This window comes from Panthera tigris, chromosome A3 (assembly GCF_018350195.1).
Source record: "Panthera tigris isolate Pti1 chromosome A3, P.tigris_Pti1_mat1.1, whole genome shotgun sequence".
Lineage (NCBI taxonomy): Eukaryota > Metazoa > Chordata > Mammalia > Carnivora > Felidae > Panthera > Panthera tigris.
In genome coordinates, this window is record NC_056662.1 from 112551765 (window position 1) to 112571016 (window position 19252).

Genomic DNA, 19252 nt, shown 5'->3' on the forward strand with positions numbered 1-19252 from the left:
CACTGGAGTGGGATTACTAACCACAATGCTGCACTTTATTCACGGGCAGACAAAGAGCAATACGGAGGGCACGACATGAAAGAGCCAACCCTGACAGGCAGATGTAATGCAAAGAGGTTGGCCATGCACCTCGTGGTGAATAAACTCTTGTGTCCTCAACTTGCATACTTTCCCTGTTTCTCCACTTATTAAGTCACTATTTGCAGTCCGACCCCTGGAAATGTTTTAGGCATGCGGCATGTCTGAAAACATCTGTCTCAAATCTCCTGGCACTCTCGGCTGAAGTGATCAAATCCTGTGACGCAGCTGTGGGAGCCCGTTTCTTTTTCACAACTCCGGGGCATTATTTCCCCATGTTAATTTATGCAACCTGTATTTGTGCCTTACTGTCAACAGGGACCATCTAAGAAAAAGGGAGGCCAGGTCACGAGGCTAAAGGGTTGCCTCTGTTAAAATACCATCCCGGAGCCCTCACTGCTGCCATTCACAGGCCACTAAGGCACGTATTTCCTGCACTCACGTGGCCCTCTCCTTAAAACCAAATGCTATAACCTGAGTGCACAGCAGAGGCAGCAAAGTATTACAAAATGGGCACTAATCTAAAAGTCAGATGCTGGGTTATAAGCCTGCCTCGACCACGGTGTGACGTTGGACATGTCATTTCACTTTTTCTACAAAACATGAGAGACGTGCAGCTCATGTTTTCTAGCTAGTTCTGACGTCCAGGGTCTGTAGTAGGGGTCAGAAAACTGTAGCCCAGGGATCAAATATGGCCCATGGCCTGCTTTTGTAAATAAAGTTTTATTGGAACACAGCCACACATACTCACTTACATAGTATCTATGGCTGCTTTTGTGCCACAATAGCAGAGCTACAAAGAGCATGTATGACTTCACCCAAAACTGCCATTCATGACCAAGTCCCAATGAAGACTCTAGGGCAAAGTGCAATACAGAAACTCTAGTGCGATCTCTGCATCTGTGATACACCCCCGTCTAGGTCCTTTCCTCTTTCCAGGAGCCTAGGCAGGGAAGCAAAGATGGTAGCCGCAGCTGGAGACCAGATGGCTCAGCTCTGAGACTAAGGATGATAGAAAGCAGTGCCCTGCCTATTGTCACTGTGTTACTTCAGGGGCCAAAGGAGAGACTAGCTCTGGGCCAGCCTTTCTGCTGCCATCCTCTGCCTACCAGAGGCAATTCTGTCCCCCTCATACTGCCTTGGTTTGACCAGGACTAGATTTTTAGGAAATCATCCAAGAGGCCTCCATAGGCCCTCAACAAAAAAAATCATGGTCAAACCTGAGCTTGGAGACAAAGAACCTTAACCAAAAAAAAGTTAGAATTTCAAAGCTGGACCCCAAAGGTCCTCCGACACAACCTTTACTTAAACATCTCTAGTGACAGGGAGCTCATTATCTACTAAGATGGCGCATGCTGGTTTCTAAGCTGTTCCTAGCAAGTGCACTTCCTTCTGGAGCTCAAGTGTGCCAGTTGCACCCATTAACCCTAACTCAGCTCCCCAGGGTCTCACAACCTAGTAATGCCTCTTCCACAAGACAGCCCTTCACCTCCTCAAAGATAACTACTGAGTAAGTAACAAAAGCTCAAGTCAGAAGGAACTTGAAGAGATCAGCTTGTGTTGGCCCCTTCACTTAACACAAGAAAATGATTCTTCCAGAAGAGAAACAGCCTCAGATCTTTTCAAATGTTTTTTCAAGACCGTTTCCCATTCTCACTCAGTGGTTCCAACACAAGAGATCAGGACACACAGTGTGAAGTGGGGAGATGTCCTAGGGCTCAACCAAATCTTCGAGAACCTTGCAAAACAGGACTCAGAGTCCTGTTCTATAATGGGCCAAATAATAAACATTTGAAGGCTAGCGGCCTAAAGGACTCTGTTGGCAATTATTCAACTCTGTTGTGGTAGCCTGAGAGCAGCCTGTCGAAAACAATATATATGTAGATGAATGGTGTGGCTGTGTTCCGATAAAACTTTATTTGAAGAGGCAGTTTGCCAAACACTGCTTTGAATGCTTATACAACATTTAAAATTTTTGAGTATACCTCAGAAATTTAAAAAACTACAATAGAACGTTGATTCCAGAGACAAAATTCACATAGTTCGACTTTTTTTTACAGTAGTGCGCACGTGCGCACGTGCGCGCGCGCGCGCGCGCACGCACACACACACACACACACCAGCTCGCGCTCTAAGTTGTCAGACCATGCTTACAAATATCTTGAGAATACTCTGTGAATCTAAGTGTGTGAAGCCCATTTAAAAAAAAGAAGGGAGAGACAACACTGTCCCACTTCAAAAGAATATAAACTTCTATTTTTTCTGGCTCTTGGTACAATAATGAAATTAGAAATGGTGTGCCAACTATTTTGTCTTCTCTGGCATTAACTCGTGGCCCGGGCGGCTGCCATGCAGATGCTCATACCGTCACCTAAATTCTGCTCACTTAGGCGAAGAGAGACATCCAAAGAAAGCAAGCACTTAATCATTATTCCCGTTTCACCTCGCAGCTACAGTAGTCACTTTATAGGCACTTGAGAGTCTCCAGGCCTATTGTTTTTAAAAACTTATTCTATTTCTTTGCCAAAAGAAAAAATTTTTTGGCCTGGAATCATCTGGATTTTCAAAAAGGCAGAGACAGTTTCATATGACTTAATTCTGATTTTTACAGTGTTCACATCTTCTTGGAAGAAGACACATTTTATTTCATATTTCCCTTTGCATTTTACTAACATTCTGCTATAAAAGCAGTCTAATTCTAAAGCAGACACATAATCTCAGCGAGTCCTCTTGTCTTCATGAAGCATTGATTTCATTATAATTAGCGTTAGCTTACCAAATCAATCTCAAAATCAGTATTAAAAAATTCACAGCTGATTTTCACACTAGACTGTCATGTGTAAAAGCTCTAATAGGATCTCTGTAAATATTACAGGATTAGAAAATACACTCTCCGATTCCCCTTGTAAAATCATTTCTAGGTAGCCGAGGGTATCATGTAAAGTTTAACTTTCAAAGAACCCAAAAGTAAGGTAAACTGCTCTGAGTTTCAAATTCCTCAAATGTGACAAGCTGAAGAGCACACCATTCATCTGTCAAGAGTTAAGTGGGAATTCAGTAAGAGTGGCAGCGAACTTTCCTCCACAGACCACTTGGGTCTGTGACAGGCATCTTCCTCGAATGCTTTGAGTAAACTAAAACTCAAAAACCCCACAGGCTTGCCTACTAGGAGGCCCCTAATGAAGGTAAAATATACCCCAAGGAAAGACTGTCGAACCCCACAGAGATTGGGGGTTCTGAGGATGCTGGAGGCCATTCCGGTCTAAGGCCCTGCATCCCCCATGAGGATAAGGAAACCCTTGGCGAAATCAGTGGTCAAAGACCACCCCTGGAGTACCTAATAGCTGATGAACAATTACAAAGCTGAGGAGGAAAACTCAGGCCAATCAGAAGTACACAGGCGCAACTGCTGGCTCAGCTTTCATGCTTGGTCCCTCTGATGACAAAAATGTAACTTTCAGATCCCCTGTAGATAAATCAGCCCCACATATCTGAAGGAAGCGCTTTCAGATCTTGCGTTGTAGAGGCTTTGGCTAGAAGGATAGATTGCCTGGAGCCATGTAGCACCTCCACTGGGCCTCCTAGTCAGTCAGTCAGTCAAGACACTCAAGAGTCAACATCCTGTCTGCAGCTTCTGCCAGACCCTGTGCAAACTGAAACCTCCATGAAGAGGCACTGGCACATGGTTTAAAACAAACCACAGATATTCAGAGTGGATGGTCAATGGGATGGAAGAGAAGCCGATATCCTCCCAATAGGAAAAGCTTTCATTTCTATTCCCCGATCATTAATGATGGAGAAAAATTCAAAAATGCAAAAATTGTTCTTGACAAATGGATTTTAGTCTAGAAAAGAGCACAGTAGCCCATCCTCCAGTCATTAGCCTAGGATGGAACCGAAAGCCGAGGCAGCCAAAGAAACAAATATAATAAGTGCGAGACTCACATCAAACGTCAAGAACAAATACAGGGTCCTCCGCACGCATCCAGAATGCTGTGACATCTTCACCCGACTTCAACAACAGGGACCAACTAGCACAGGCAGTATCCTCTGGGAAGGGGAAGCACCTCCTGGGTGGTTACAAGCCATCACCCTGCCCATTAAGTGAAGCTGTCCAAACGGATTTCGGAACCAATTCAATACACAGGTCGTGTGTGAGAAACAAGCAAAGGGCTCCTTCGCCTGCTGCAGTCCACTGCTTGCCCGAAGGCCAAAAATTCTTTGAAGGACAAATCATGGAACTATTAAATAATGCTTAGAATAACAGGACTTCATTGTTCTGCTCTCCAGGCTTGCTTAACTCCTCATGGACTCTTAAAAGAATTCCCATAGAATACTCTCTGTTCCTCGAGAAAGATGCCGTGTGAACAAACTAATATCAAACCTATGATTACTAATCAGGTTGCTCCAGTCCCAGAACACCCTCCAAGAGGGAGGGGAAACCTAGACGAGATTTCTAGATGTGATGTGAGCACCTCCTTAGATAAGAATCAAGGAATATTCCAGCACTATCTCTTGAATTTTTTTTTTCTGGGTAGCTGTTAACTAAATGAAGAAATAGAGGAAGAAAGAGTTGCTACACAGATGATACACATGAAAGGAAAGACTATGTGAGTTTCCTCTCCCTTTCAATTCTCCATTAATATCCTCTGAAGGAAACTATGCCAGTTACTTATCTCACTCACACATATATACAAGATTTCTTTTCCTTTTTATGCATTTAAGGAGATGTACTCTTCTTTGCCTTTCTGTAGGTCTATGAAATCATTTAATGTAAGAGTAAGTTTCTGGATATATTCTGAGTTCCTTACAGAATTGCTTACAGCTCATCAAAAAGCAGGTATCAAATGGACACCACATTTGAAAATGTGCATATGGTCCCAAAAATATCGTTTTGGGCAGAAATGCAGAGCAACCTAGTCACACACTCTTCGGTATGACCTCACTCTCTGATACACTGAGAAAATAAAAGCTGTTAAGACTCAGGCCGACCTAGATCTTACCTAGATCTAGGTAGACCCAGAACTTACCTACATCTGGATCTGTCCTGCCTTCCTCCTGAAGAAGGATGGGGTTCTAGGTAAAGCCAGCCCCACCCCTGCCTGCGGGCTAAAGTAATGGACCTCTTCTTCTCTTACAGACTCAAAGACTTGCTCTCTTCATCCTCATTCCCACACAAACAAGTTGCACCCTTGTCCCAATCTCAAGAATACTGCTCTTCTTATTGTCTCCATTCCTCTCTCCTGCAGGTAACGCTCTATTTCTCTACTCTCCTTACAGCAAAACTCCTCAAAAGAGCTGCTCTCCTGGCTGTATCCCCTGCCTCCCCAACCATTCTCTTGAATCTGCTGCAGTCAAGGTGTTGCTGTCCACACTTCACCAAAACTGCCCTTGTGAAGGGTCACCAGGATCTCCACATTGCCAAATGCAATGGCAAATTTTGTGTCTTTCTTCCACAAATGTTTAGCCCCTCTGGCACATAAGGACTGCTTCATGATACACCTTCTCCAAAGGGCTTCTAGGTTACACTACTCTTTTGTGGTTCTCTCCTACCTTGTTGGCCACTGTTCCACATGACCCTACTCAGCGGAGGGCCCCAAAGTTCAGTCTCTGTAGCCTTCTCTTTTCTATACTGACTTCCTAGATGATATCATCCTGTCCCATCGCATGGATTTAAAGACTACCTACACACCTACATATAGAAAATGTTGAACTATGGCCTGGACCACCTCTACCTTGTATGTGTGTATACCCAAGCAACCAACGATTCACGATGATGGGCCTTTCTTAGGTAAATAGCTAATGTCTCACAGACACCTCAAGCAAAATGTATTCAAAAGCAAGCTTTAATTCCTTCCTGTACTCAAAGCCAAACCTGCTCCTATTCAAGTCTTCCCCATCTCAGAAAACAGCAAGTCTATTTTTGACTAGGTAGCGGGCGGGCGGTGTCCATCTGGGACTCAATACAACAGCAAATCCTGTGAGCTCTATTTCCAGAAGGTAGGTAACAATTTCTCACCACTTCCATGACAGACACTCTGGTACAATCCACCACCATCTTGTGTCTGGATTATTTCAACAGTCTCCTAAACCAGACTCCTTGCTTCCACCTTTGCCCTCTTGCAGTTTATTCGGGAGAATAAATAGCTCGCAGGGTATCTTTTTTTTTTTTTTTTTTACTGTTTGTTTATTTTTGAGAGAGTGAAAGCGTGATTGGGGAGGGGCAGAGAGAGGGGGTGGGGGAAGAGGATCCAAAGCAGACTCTGCATTGACAGCAGTGAGCCGATGCAGGGCTCGAACCTATGAACCACGAGATCATGACCCAAGCCGAAGTCAGACGCTCAACCAACTAAGCCACCCAGGCGCCCCTCACGGTATCATTTTGTAATTTATGTTCATCAATTCATAGCACCCCCACCCCCTTCAGTGGCTTCCCATCACAATCAGAACACAAGCCAAAGGCCTCACAATGGCCTACTGGGGCCTCCACGGCTGCAAACCCCTGACCTCATCTGCCACAACCCTCCTTAACCCATTCACTCTGGCTTCCTTGCTTCCGTCTCAAGCCTTTTGCACTTGCTGTTCCCTCTGCCTACAACACTCTTCCTCTGATCCATGCAGCTTCCTCCCTCACTTCCTTCAAGACTTCTCCAGAAGGTCAGATTATCAGGGAGGCCTTTCCTGACTACCTGACATAAAACTGCAACACCTCACACATTACCTATCCCCCATACCTTGCCCTACATTTCCTATTCATTATAAACACATTTATATATTTACTGTTTGATTATCACCATGGGAACACAAACTCCATCAGGGCAGGAATGTGTCTGGTCACTGTTAGATGTCCAACATGTGTCTCATACTAACTGCTCGAGAAAAATAACTGAATGAACAAACTTCACTGAAAGAAACTAAATAAATAATATTTACCAATGGGCTAATTGCCAGTAGTGTTAAAGCAGTAAAGAACACTCTTACTAAGTCTTTAGCCTCAAAACATACTTAACAGATGCTGCATTTGTCAAAGACAAATGAAATGTTTTAGCCATAAAACAAGGGAAAACACAGTTGTTATTCAGGAAACTCTGCAATCATTACAAAACACGTTTTTCCCAAAACCATTAAAACATTACCCAAAAATGGCCAATGACATAAAAAAGTGAAAATTTTCAATTAAACATGTCAATGAGAGAATAACTGAATAAACAGGAAATAGAAATTTCTCAAACACTTTTTCTAAAGAAAAACAATTATTTGCTCCCAAAGTTTCACAACATATTACGCAGAAACCAAACCCACACATGATAGAAACTTCCTTTAACTGTATAAATAAGAGTTACAATGAAGTGTAAGGAGTTGTTTTTTTCTTTTTTACGATTATTCACTTTTTTTTTTTTTGAGAGAGAGATAAAGAGAGTACATAGTGAGGGAGGGGCAGAGACAGAATCCCAAGCAGGCTTCAAACTGTCAGCCCAGAGCCCGACATGGGGCTCGAACTCACAAACCATGAGATCATGACCTGAGCCAAAATCAAGAGTCAGACATTTAAGTGACTGAGCCACTCAGGCACCCCAATGTATAAGGAGTTTTTAAGCCAATTTTTCATTTACTAAGCATCAATTCCCCTTGTCAGGCAATGAATGAGGAAATTGAAAATACTACTTACCAAGATTCTGTGAGTCTCATATGAATTACCACTAGGCCATAAAACCTACCCAATCATAGAAATACATGTTGGTTTCTAGCTCAGGGAGATTGGCCAAGAGACTAGCCAGAGATCTAGCACAAAGACAGTAGATTTCATCCCAAATTTCCACGCATTTGAGGAGTCAGGTCTAATTTCCTATTTCATTCATTCAGTCTTTGTTTTATCTTGACTCAAGGTATAAAAACTCAAATTGTCACCTATAATCACATTTTCTCAACCTTCAATCTTACCCTGCCACCCGGACTCCAATGCCCTAAAAGGACTCTAACAGCACACCTTGAGACTATGGGATTTTTTTTTTTTCATATTTCCTTTTTCTCCTTGGAGTTTCTACTCTTCAAACACCAATCATAAGCTCTCTTCTCTAAAAATATTTTTTAAAAGATCCTATTTTTATCTCTGGAACAAAATCAAGTATGTTTGAAAGTGCAATATATTTTATAGTCAAAAGACTAACTTTTACCCAACAAGTACTTTGCTCACCCAGCAGGACCTGACCCAGTGTTTGGGGAAAGAAATACAGTCAGTACTAAAAGTGGAAAACTAGCAAAACAAACCAATGGCTTTCTGACATTTTCATATTCTGACCTTTTTTGTAAAGTATTTTCTTTAACATCCCCTGAGGGGATTCAACTATCCAGGCATACCTCAGCTAACAGATAAGGAACGCCTAGAAAAGTTCAGGATAGGCTCCAGACTGCAGTCCAGGGAAAGAGGTGACCACACTCAAAGGCACCACAACCAATTAGAAATAGTGCTGGGGCACCTCAGTCCTGGTGTCCTGCAATTGCAGCAGGCTGTTCCACGGGGGTTCCTTTGACACAACTTTAAAAACTCACCTGTCTAGAACATATCCAGAAATCTCTGCTCCTAATCTTAAATACCAGGGAACCTACTGCCCCCATCCTATACAGAAGGGACAGTGGCATCTGAAATGTTACGACACAGGGTTGAAGAAACGTATCCCAAGGTGACAGTACTTAACTCAGTTCATAACATAAAATGAAGCAAAGAAGAAAATGAGGGAGGAGCGGGGGTTCGGGGCAGCTCAGTGTAGGCATGTTCTCAATTCAATTCTGACAACCATGGGAACCACACTTGAGAAAGACTGAGTGAGTTTGTCCAGGAATTTTCTTCTTTTTTGGCATCAACATTCAAGATGCTACTCTTTCTAAGTGGTTGTCTCCCAAGGGAGAAATACCATTTAAAAGATGCATTTTTGCATGTGAAAATCTCTACCTCCTTTCAAGAACCTGGGTCTTAGCAGCTCTCGCCTTTAGATCCCACCCACGGCCACAGGAGGAGGGGCTTCGGTGCCACTGACAAGAGAGGCCTTCACTGCTGTTCCTGAACCCAGTGAACGAGGGGCAGAGCGGGGAACACTTTCAGGTCTTCTAGCCCTAGTACTCACACAATCGGGCTAGTTTGTATAGCTTCCTTACAGAAACCATGGGTTAGGTATGCTCCACATGATTCAAATTTTCTGTGCCTTAATTTGGAACAGAATTAGGTTTTATTTGTCCCCACATTTGTTGTTTTTCCAAAGAAAGTAAATGGAGGCATTTGTTATCAGTCTATCACTCACCATTTCCATAAATAACATCTGTTTGTTTGTATGTGGAAAAGCAAGTCTGACTCAAAGGACAGATTATCTGCTGAGCTATTTGTTTACCAAGGAACAAATTTCATGACTTATTCACCAGCTTGATTAAGTGGGGGCCACTTCTCATGAGGGTCCCAGATTATATCTACCATGCAATTTCAAAGTTAAAATTCCATATAATTTACACACTGGTTATGACAAATATTTCTGACAAAATCAAACTCCCTAAAAGAAAGTTGAGACCCTTCCCCACAGACACTGAATCTAGCCTCACATCCTACAACATCCCACAAAGAGTCCAGGCATTAGCTGAACCAAACTGTCCAATGGTCCTCATTCACATGCCACATTGCTTCACGTGACATTTTTCTCCCTCTAGAAAACCTTTCCTCCTTTCTTTCCACCTTTCATCCTCCTGAACCAACCCACCTACCCACTCCCTACACAATTTTCAGCAACCTAGGCATGCCTGTTTGAACACTGCATCTCTCCGTTTTCCCCTAGCTGTTTGCACATAATCCTATTTATGTGTACTTCCTTACTTTTCCAATCTTCCTTTGGCCTCGATCAAGCCCAAGGAAACAGTCTGTATTTTTATCCTCCTCCTCTATTTATAACAAAAGTCCACCTAGTGGCTCTCCCTCTTTGAGAACAAGAAAAGATTATATGGTCAGAGGGGAGTGCATAGCAAAGAACATAAGGGTAGTAAATGAAGATAAAGGAATCGAAGGCAGTATGAACTCAGACAAGGAATACTCAGGAATTCCATTGTCCATGGCAAAGGCAAAGAAGCAACTTTTACTCAAACTAATAACTGAAAGTCACAAAACTTTAAAGGAGCCAAATGCCATCAGGGTTCCATTGCCTTTGTAAGGGGGCTTGGAAACTTCACTCTTACACTAAAGGCAGACACTAAGAAGAAAATGACCTATCACACATTACAAAATCTACATTTGGCCTGAAAGAAGGAAGAACTCAAAAGACAGAGCAAAGAGGGAAACCAAAACTTCCTGTACCTTGTGCAGGTATTCTGAATCACTGCAGCTGCCAGGCCAGAAGCAGGCACCTTGATGTGCCTCTGGGGGAGTCCAATTCTATCACACAGGCAAGAAGAATCCAGAGCAAACAGATACTACAATATGAATGCATTTTATTTTAAGAAATACTAAGGAAGGTGAAGATATGAACATTTTTCTAACTGCTGAATTTTGATGGGCTCAGGTGAAAGAAAAATCTGTTGAAGCAACTGGCTATATAGGAGAAAACTGGTATTCTTAAATCTCTGAATTTAGGGACTCCTGGGTGACTCAGTTCGTTGAGCATTCAACTCTTGATTTCAGCTCAAGTCATGATCCTAGTGTTGTGGGATCAAGCCCTACAATCCCATTGCTTAGGATTCTCTCTCTCTCTCTCTCTCTCTCTCTCTCTCTCTCTCTCTCTCTCTCTCTCCCCTCTGACCTTGTTGGCCCTCTATCATCATATATCTCAAATAATTCTCTTCATAGAATCAGAGGTATCCAAGCTTGCAGAACACAGATTCTATCATTCACTTTTTGTTCTCTTCCCTGAAGCACAAACTTCTTTCTGCTCAGTTTTTAAATGACTCCATCAAATGGCCCCAACTACTTTCTCCAAGGGATTACTGCCAAGTTCAATAGAACTCATCATTATAAAAGATTTCTGCCTAAATATCCCTTTTCTCAAAGTTGTATTCCATCTTTTATCATGTAATAAACAAAACTGAAAAATGATTAGTTGCCAATTAAAAATGAATTACTGATGTGTAATCACACATTGTCACTTTTCCAGCTTTCAGTTAATTCTTTTTAGGTTACTCATGCTCAAATTCCTCTCTCCATCAAGACAGTGCCTCTCCTGTTGAACAGTGTGATGGTTTTAAAATCTATCCACAAATCCTTTGATACTTTCTTCAAGAGGTGAAATCTAATTCCACTTCCCTTGAGCATGGGCTGGTCTTAGCAATTGATGTCTAAAGCAAAAAATAAAACAGAAGTGATTATTTCAACTTCAGAGACTAGATCATAAAAGGCACTGCAGCTTCTGTCTTGAGCTCTCTCTGTCCAATCACTCACTCTGGGGGAAAGCCAGCTCCCAGGCCACGAGAATACTTAGAGAGCCCACAGAGAGGCCCACATGGCAAAGAACCAAAGTCTCCTGCCAAAAGCCAGGTGAGTGAACAAACCTGAGAGTGGATCTTCCAGCCCCAGTCAAGCCTTCAGATGATGGCAGCCCCTGCTGATACCCTGACTGCAACTTCCTGACAGAATCTGAGACAAAACCAACCAGCTAACCAACCAGCTTCTGAATTTATCAGCCAAAACCAACTAGCTAAACAACCAGCTTCTGAATTTCTGAGGCAGAGAAACTGTAAGATAACATTTGTTGCTTTAAGCCACTAAGGTTTGGGTTAATTTATTATATAGTAAAATATAAATACCCACATTCCTCTGTTCTTTTCCCCTACACACACACACACACACACACACACACACACACACACACACACACTTCTCTGCTTTTCTTTTTCCCTAGATTCTGAGAACAGAGAAACAGACTTTATGGACCTTTCTAAATGTACAGAGCACTGTAAGACTCATGAAACATGTACTGAGTACCTAATGAAGCTTCAGAGCTCACATGCACCCCACAATCATTTAAGTGACATTCCTATCCCTTCAGAAACTAGGAAACTACAGAGATATTCATCAGGAACCTGACCAAGGTCATTTTGCTAGGAAATGGCAGGGCTGGGATTTCAACACAAGCCTTCACACTCTCCCCTAATGCCTCTCCTACACTTCTAGTAGGTGCTTAAGATACTAGGCACCTGGGAAGTTTGGAGCAAGGGAAGGAAACAGACTGAGCACATCCTAGGTGTTTGACAGTATGTCAGGTGTCATCTCATTTCCTTCTTATGACAGAGTAAGTGCTAAGATTTTTATTTGACAAAGAAACTAATATTCAGAGGTTCAATGGAATAGAATACAGTAAAATGACTCACAGGCACCACTCTTCAGCATCTTGAAAACTAGGGTGGGAAAAAAAAGACACTGAGAATACTACTCATACAGCTCATCTACCTCACGAGATTGTGGTAGGGGCCATTTGAAATAATTTGTACGGATATAATTCATAAGCTGTTAACTACTATGCAAATCCAAGAGGTATCATTACGTGTGGTCAGCTCTTAGCAGAGTAACTGTGAGGTAAAGCTCAAGCTAGTAGTGACACTTACCCCATGATATATTATACAGCAAAACCCACAAGAACGTCTAAATATGGAAAATTTCATCTCAAGATGTTTGCATTACAATCTTAATTATTATTTAAGACTCTACGATAAAGGAAAATTGCAGGGTGGACTTTGGTTCCTACAAAATTTCCAGGTAAGAGCTGATGGCTTGACTTGGTTTGAAAGGCATCTAAATGGATTTCCGCAAATAATTAGAATGGCTTATTTTGCATCTGACTGATTAAGTTAAACAATTCTTGCCAGAAACTCTAAGTTCAGATAATTTTTAAGTGTTATTGTCATAAAAGCCCTACAAATCATGAAGCTGACAGGTTTTTTTAACGTAGTCAAACTTAGCTTTGCACCCACGTAAAAATAACAGAGAAAGCTCAAGTAGCACTCTTTTTTTCCACCTTTTTTACTGAAATATAGTTGAAACACAATGTTACATTCATTTCAGGTGTACAACGCAGTGTTTCAATAACTATGTCCATGGTACTGTGCTCATCTCATGTATAGCTACCATTGGTCACCATATCGGGTAAAGTGGCACTCCTCCCAATGAGTAAGATCAGTTTAGGCAATTTTTTAAAATATTTTTTTTAATGTTTGTTTTTGAAAAAGAGAGCGAGCGTGTGCACAAGTGGGGGAGGGGCAGAGAGACGGGGACAGAGAATCCGAAGCAGGCTCTGCCCTGACAGTAGCAAGCCCAATGGAGGGCTCAAACTCATGAACATGAGATCATGACCCTAGCCAAAGTTGGACGCTTAACCGACTGAGCCACCCAGGCATCCTGGTTTGGGCAATTTTTAACTCATTGTATTTTTGTTCCCAAGAAACTTACACGAATACATGTAGGATAAATTTTAAATAGTCCATATACTAATATCATGATGTAACATACTGGCTTAATTTAACAGCAAGCACTCAGTACAGTGGTTGGCACACAGTAAGTACCCAATAGATGAGAAAAATGCAATCTATGGAGTGTCACTGGTGGAGACAAATAGCTTATGTCCAAATTTCCTAATTATCTGATGCTCAGAGACAAGAATATAGTTTCTAGTACCTTTAGCAGGTTTTTAAAACATACATATTATATGTTCTTGAGGTATATTAAGGTGTGGTTTGGAAACTGGGATCTCTGACAAGAAACATTATGAATCACTTTCTCCACTAAGAGTCTTTTTTAAAACTTTAAAAAGAGGCATCTAATTTTGCTCCATTTCCACGCTGGAGACATGGCAGAGCACGCCTGACAGGTATTTACACGCATGCCCCACCGTGGCTGCCCAAAAACCCATACCAGAAAAAGAGGAGAAGGAGGCATGATGGGATTTCAGGGGTCTTCTAAAAAGGTTTCTGTCCACACTCACTCATGAACTGAAACTGGACATTTTCCATTCGATGTAATCAAGAATCCGAGACCTGAAAACATTTCTATTAAAAATCCAAATGGGCACTGAGGCATAAATATGGTTAACGCAGCAGGCCCTATGAAAGCCCAGGCCACGAGGACAATTCTGAGTGCTGCAGTGGTCTTGGGGAAAATATGGAACCGGCCCCACTTACTTCTCTGTGCATCTACCAACCTACCCCAAGCTTTCTCAGACAGAAGATGTAGACAGGATTAAGGGGGTAAAGAGGGGTAAAGCAGCTGGGTTTTCCTGCTCTAAATGACAGTCTTTGGTGCTCTGAGACATCAAGACACGCCGCTCTTAGAGGGAAGGTTCACACAGAATGAGTGCTCGCTGGGGTCTCCACCTACAATACAATGCAGGGGGGTGCACCCTTTCTCAAGGGAGATGGGACTGAACAGGGAAGCTCTGCACAGCAATGCAGAAGATGCAAGTCCCAAGACAACCCAGGAACAGCTGGCCACATAAGCCTGACCTTATGGAGACTTGAATATGCTTCAATAACTGGGATGACGTTAAGAATCCACAGTACTTTCATCAACCCATTATATGTTGCCCTATGGCCAGTCCTTTTCAGAAAATGCTATTGAAGCTGATATGAACATGGCAGCTGTTTCATGACGGCTGTTTCTGCTTCTACTTGGTATTCTACTTCTGTTCCAGTTTCTTACTGTTCAACTCTAACTTAACTTACAAATTCCTTGAAAAATTCTGATTGATCTTATTTCATCAGATCATCCCTCTTAGGGAATGCTCTTCTGGGAGGCCACCTTACAGCAGCTTACAGCACCTTACAGCAGATTGGTTTTCTTGGGTCAAGTGCCTACCCTTCTTCTGGTTCACTGTGGCAAGAAGGTGTAGTCCCCCAGAGTAGCATTTTTACCTATATGTATCCTGTCTGATTAAAACAGCATCACCAGCTCTAAGACTAACAATTATCCAGATTGTTTTACAAAGTAAATCTTCTGGGGTGCCTCGGTGGTTTAGTGGGTTGAGCATCCAACTTCAGCTCAGATCATGATCTCGTGGTTTCATGAGTTCGAGCCCCGCATCAGGCTCTGTGCTGACAGCTCAGAGCCTGGAGCCTGCTTCAGATTCTGTGTCTCCCTCTCTCTCTGCTCTTCCCCCACTCATGCTCTATCTCTCTCTCAAATAAATAAACATTAAATAAATTAATAAATAGTAAATCTTCCCTGTTAAGGTAAACTAAGAAAAGCAGATGTCAAAGGAACTGGCATGTGAGCAGACCAGATACATGCCTTTTTTATGGTATAAGGAAGAGTGGAACCATACAACTTAAAGCTCAGAGCTGGCACACTGTCTTTCTGCCTGCAGTCCATTAGTAAAAGCAGGTCACCCAGGCAAGCTCAATGTCAACGGGGTGGAAAAGTCCACTATACCCACAAGGAAGCCATGGCAAGAAGGAGGAAGGAAGAATTACACGTACGTAAGATCTACATTTTTATTAGTTATTCTGGTATGAAAAAAATTTCATGAAAAAAGTTAAGCCGGTCAGGGAAATATTATCAAAATATAGGTGCCTCCCTCTTTCCCTATAAAAACAAACTAAAGCACACTTAAATAGTGCTCTGTTTTTGTTAAATATCTACAGTTACAAAAACCTAAGAAAAAGACCTTTGGACCAGAAAGCATCTACTTAACTGAATCAACAAAGGCAGCATAATATCTCTGAATGGCCAGTAAAGGGAAAAAAATACCGAAAGATTTTGTTTGGGGAGTGTTCCTCTGTAACCAACCCTCCAAAGTAAAGCAGAGCCTGCTTCAGTGGCTCTGGAAGGAATGTAAACTGAACGCGTGGGAGGAAGAGCTCCAGTTTCTTCGGGATCTGAGGCAGGCAGTGGTGATCGTGCGATGCACCTGTAGTCATTAAATGGCGTTGATTACAACAAGGAGCACAGCTGCCTGGTGTGTGAGGTTCCAGACATCGTTAGCAGAGAGCACTCAATCCCACGCAAGCAGCCCCGGGTCATCTACCAAAGGGAACCACCCCACTGACCACCACCGACCGCCCTCCCACCTGCTGTCTAGATTGTTTTTCTTCCCCAAAGCTCTCTAAGTCTGTTTCTAGGATACAGGGGTTTTTTAAATAACTATGATGTTTTTCACAAGAGCAATCACTGCCTGTTTCAAGTTATCATTTAGTTTAAAAAGCTGGGACCTTGGAAGAGCCAACATGTGAAACACAGTTAGGGCTACAAGAATTTTTTTTTAATGAATACTTGCAATATGTATAATGTAGGCAGCTGCAAAAAATAACTCTTTAAATAACACACATTTATATATGTGATTAAATATAAATGTGTATATATACATATACATACATCATGTGTACACATTTCATGGTTTAATGTTTTCCTGTCAGAAGAAGTACTCAAATATAACCATATTGCAATTACCTTTTTTAGGGAAGAAAGGTTTCCCTCCCATTCCAGCCATGTGTCAACTCGTACTTCCTCTGTATGGGAACACAGCCCTTGGGCAGCTGGGTTTCAGTACAGATACATTTCAATTTCACAAGGGGCTAATACTTAGTAAATATCAAAAAAAAAAAAACATGCAGAACTGCAGAAAAGTACAACACAAGCTCTTTAAGAAAGGTCATAAAATGTAAGAAAGGTAGAGAAGTCTTTACCTCCAAGTGGGGACACACAGACTCACCATAAGGCACTAATTTTCAATGCTAAGAGGACCCCTCTTTAAAGAGGCTAAACCAAGCAAATACAAATACTATTTCAATTCCCTTTGGAACATCTCATTAGCAGTATTTTGTACAATCCTGTTTATGTCAAATCAAAACTATCACTTCAACTCTAACAATGATTGTTCCCTAGAAACTAATTTTCTTATTCAGAAATAAAATCAAAGTAAAGCCCTCAATTTCTGGCAAAGAGATCCAAAGACTGAGAAGGCAGCACCTCTTCTTTTTCAAATGCAGGTTTTCTCCTCCCAAAATGCTGCTTTGTACTTTCCAGGCAATCTATATATTCATCCGTGGTTATTTTCCCCCACCAATATCACAGTTTGATCATAGAGTATTCTGGAATCATACAGTATCTATTTCTCAATATCTTGAACTCGGTCTCAACACCCAGAAATATCCTTGGATTACTTTGTTTATTTATTTTGAAATCTTGGGCCCTTGGGATTGAAACCTCCTTCTCTGGCATGAAAGGCTGCCCATTGGGGAACTGAGATTACATAACCCTTCACTCTAGGTTTTCCTCCACTGTTGTTTTTAACATCACTGGATAAGTTTCTTGGAAGTGTTTATAATCCGTCTATGTCTACTATTTCCCAGCGCTCTTCCACTGTGTGTAAGGAATCAAGAAGCAAAGAGAACGTTCATGTTCACCTACATGCCTGGACTGAGATGTGATCAAACAACTCCTGGATAAAACATACCAACCCGCCCTCACCACCCCCAAATGAGACACAGCGGCCAAGGCAAGACTGCACATGGAACTTTATGTACAACAAGTAATACCTGCCCTTCAATGGAATATAGATTCTTAAGGGCATCAGCTCAGCAAAACGCTGGTCCTTCATCCACATTCCCTGGAATGCTTTCTCAAGCATCAGTTTGTACCTATTTATGCTGTTGCTTTTCTGTCTAGGCTTTGAAACCAACAAGGATTTTGTCGGAAATAACTGAAGAATGGATGATTTTCTTCTATCCACCTACAGTGCTAACATCCATACTGACATACAGCTGGAAAGTGGCTCAAGGTTCCTTATTCCCACACAAAGTGTGGTATGGGGTGACCAAGCAGCCCAATCAGGAGTTTGATTTCACAAGGGAAAAAGCATGGAGCTTTACCATAAGTCCTTCCTCAAACCAGTCTTCTTTTTCACACCTGGTATTTTAAATGCTAAATCAGGGAGCCTGGGTGGCGCAGTCAGTTAAGCGTCCGACTTCAGCCAGGTCATGATCTCGCGGTCCGTGAGTTCGAGCCCCGCGTCAGGCTCTGGGCTGATGGCTCGGAGCCTGGAGCCTGTTTCCGATTCTGTGTCTCCCTCTCTCTCTGCCCCTCCCCCATTCATGCTCTGTCTCTCTCTGTCCCAAAAATAAATTAAAAAAAAAAAAAAATTGGGGCGCCTGGGTGGCTCAGTCGGTTAAGCGGCCGACTTCGGCTCAGGTCATGATCTCACGGTCTGTGAGTTCGAGCCCCGCATCGGGCTCTGTGCTGACAGCTCAGAGCCCGGAGCCCATTTCAGATTCTGTGTCTCCCTCTCTCTCTGACCCTCCCCTGTTCATGCTCTGTATCTCTCTGTCTCAAAAACAAATAAACGTTAAAAAAAAATTAAAAAAAATAAAAAAAAATCACTGGAAAAAATAAATGCTAAATCATTCCTTTGTTCATTTTCATCAGCTTCTTTTAAGATCTAGTTTCTGGCTGGTCCCACTTCCACTGCCACTTAGTACCCACTGGATTGGCGTGGGGTCAATCCTACAGACATTTATCTGCACATGACAAGCCAAAGGTGGTCTCCATGCAAGGAAGGCTTCCAGGGCTGCAGAACACATGCCCACAGAACTCCCCTTCCCGAGAGGTGCACACCATCCATTGGCAGAGCTTTGCCCCAGTGGGGCTCCCATCAATCAGTAACTGAAAGTGAGGGCACCACGGAGACCTGGAGTTGCCAGCACAGGCAGTTTCTCCTTCTGCTGTTGCTTTTCTCTCCTCTCAGGCGTGTCCTGGAGTAAGGCTAGGCTGCTTCTCAGGACCAGACTCTCCTTTCCAAAGGAGTTGCCTTTCCAAACTGTTCCTCCTCTGAAGATCTCCCTCTCACACTTCACCACACACAGAAGAATCTGGCTCTGATTTCCTCACCTCTACTGATTCCATCTACATTTGCCTTTATCCGATTGCCGGTCCAGGGTTTCTCCTCCTCTTCTGTGAGGAGGTGGAGGACGACAGGTGGAGGATGAATTTGGTCTTTCTTCCTCAAACCACCTTCTGTCCCCTGGTGGGTGCTGTCAACCACACCACGGGCTCTCTCCCTGCGATGACTCGAACCGGCACTGGGCATCCAGAGCCTTTAAGCAGTGTTCTTATCCACCTCCTGGAAGTGGCTGAGACAAGCAGAACTGTCCCAGCCAACGGCTGCCTGTCTCCTAGTCTTTGGATTTGTTCTGCCAAAGAAAACCCCTTGTTGGCTGTGAGCCT

At 42.6% G+C, this 19252-nt stretch overlaps 1 protein-coding gene across 9 annotated transcripts in view; it reads right to left on the minus strand.

The window, feature by feature from the left end:
* Positions 1-19252, minus strand: part of LTBP1 (latent transforming growth factor beta binding protein 1) — a 398718-nt gene that overhangs the window by 234562 nt on the left and 144904 nt on the right. Inside the window, exon 1 of one of the 9 annotated variants that reach the window (XM_007082443.3) lies at positions 1-37. This exon is cut by the window's left edge and continues 442 nt beyond it. The exons of 7 other annotated variants lie outside the window; for them this stretch is intronic. The gene's annotated coding sequence lies outside the window, so the exon portion shown is untranslated. Of the gene's footprint in view, positions 38-19252 lie in introns of those variants that run through there. One more of the 9 variants, XM_007082445.3, reaches the window with a different exon arrangement.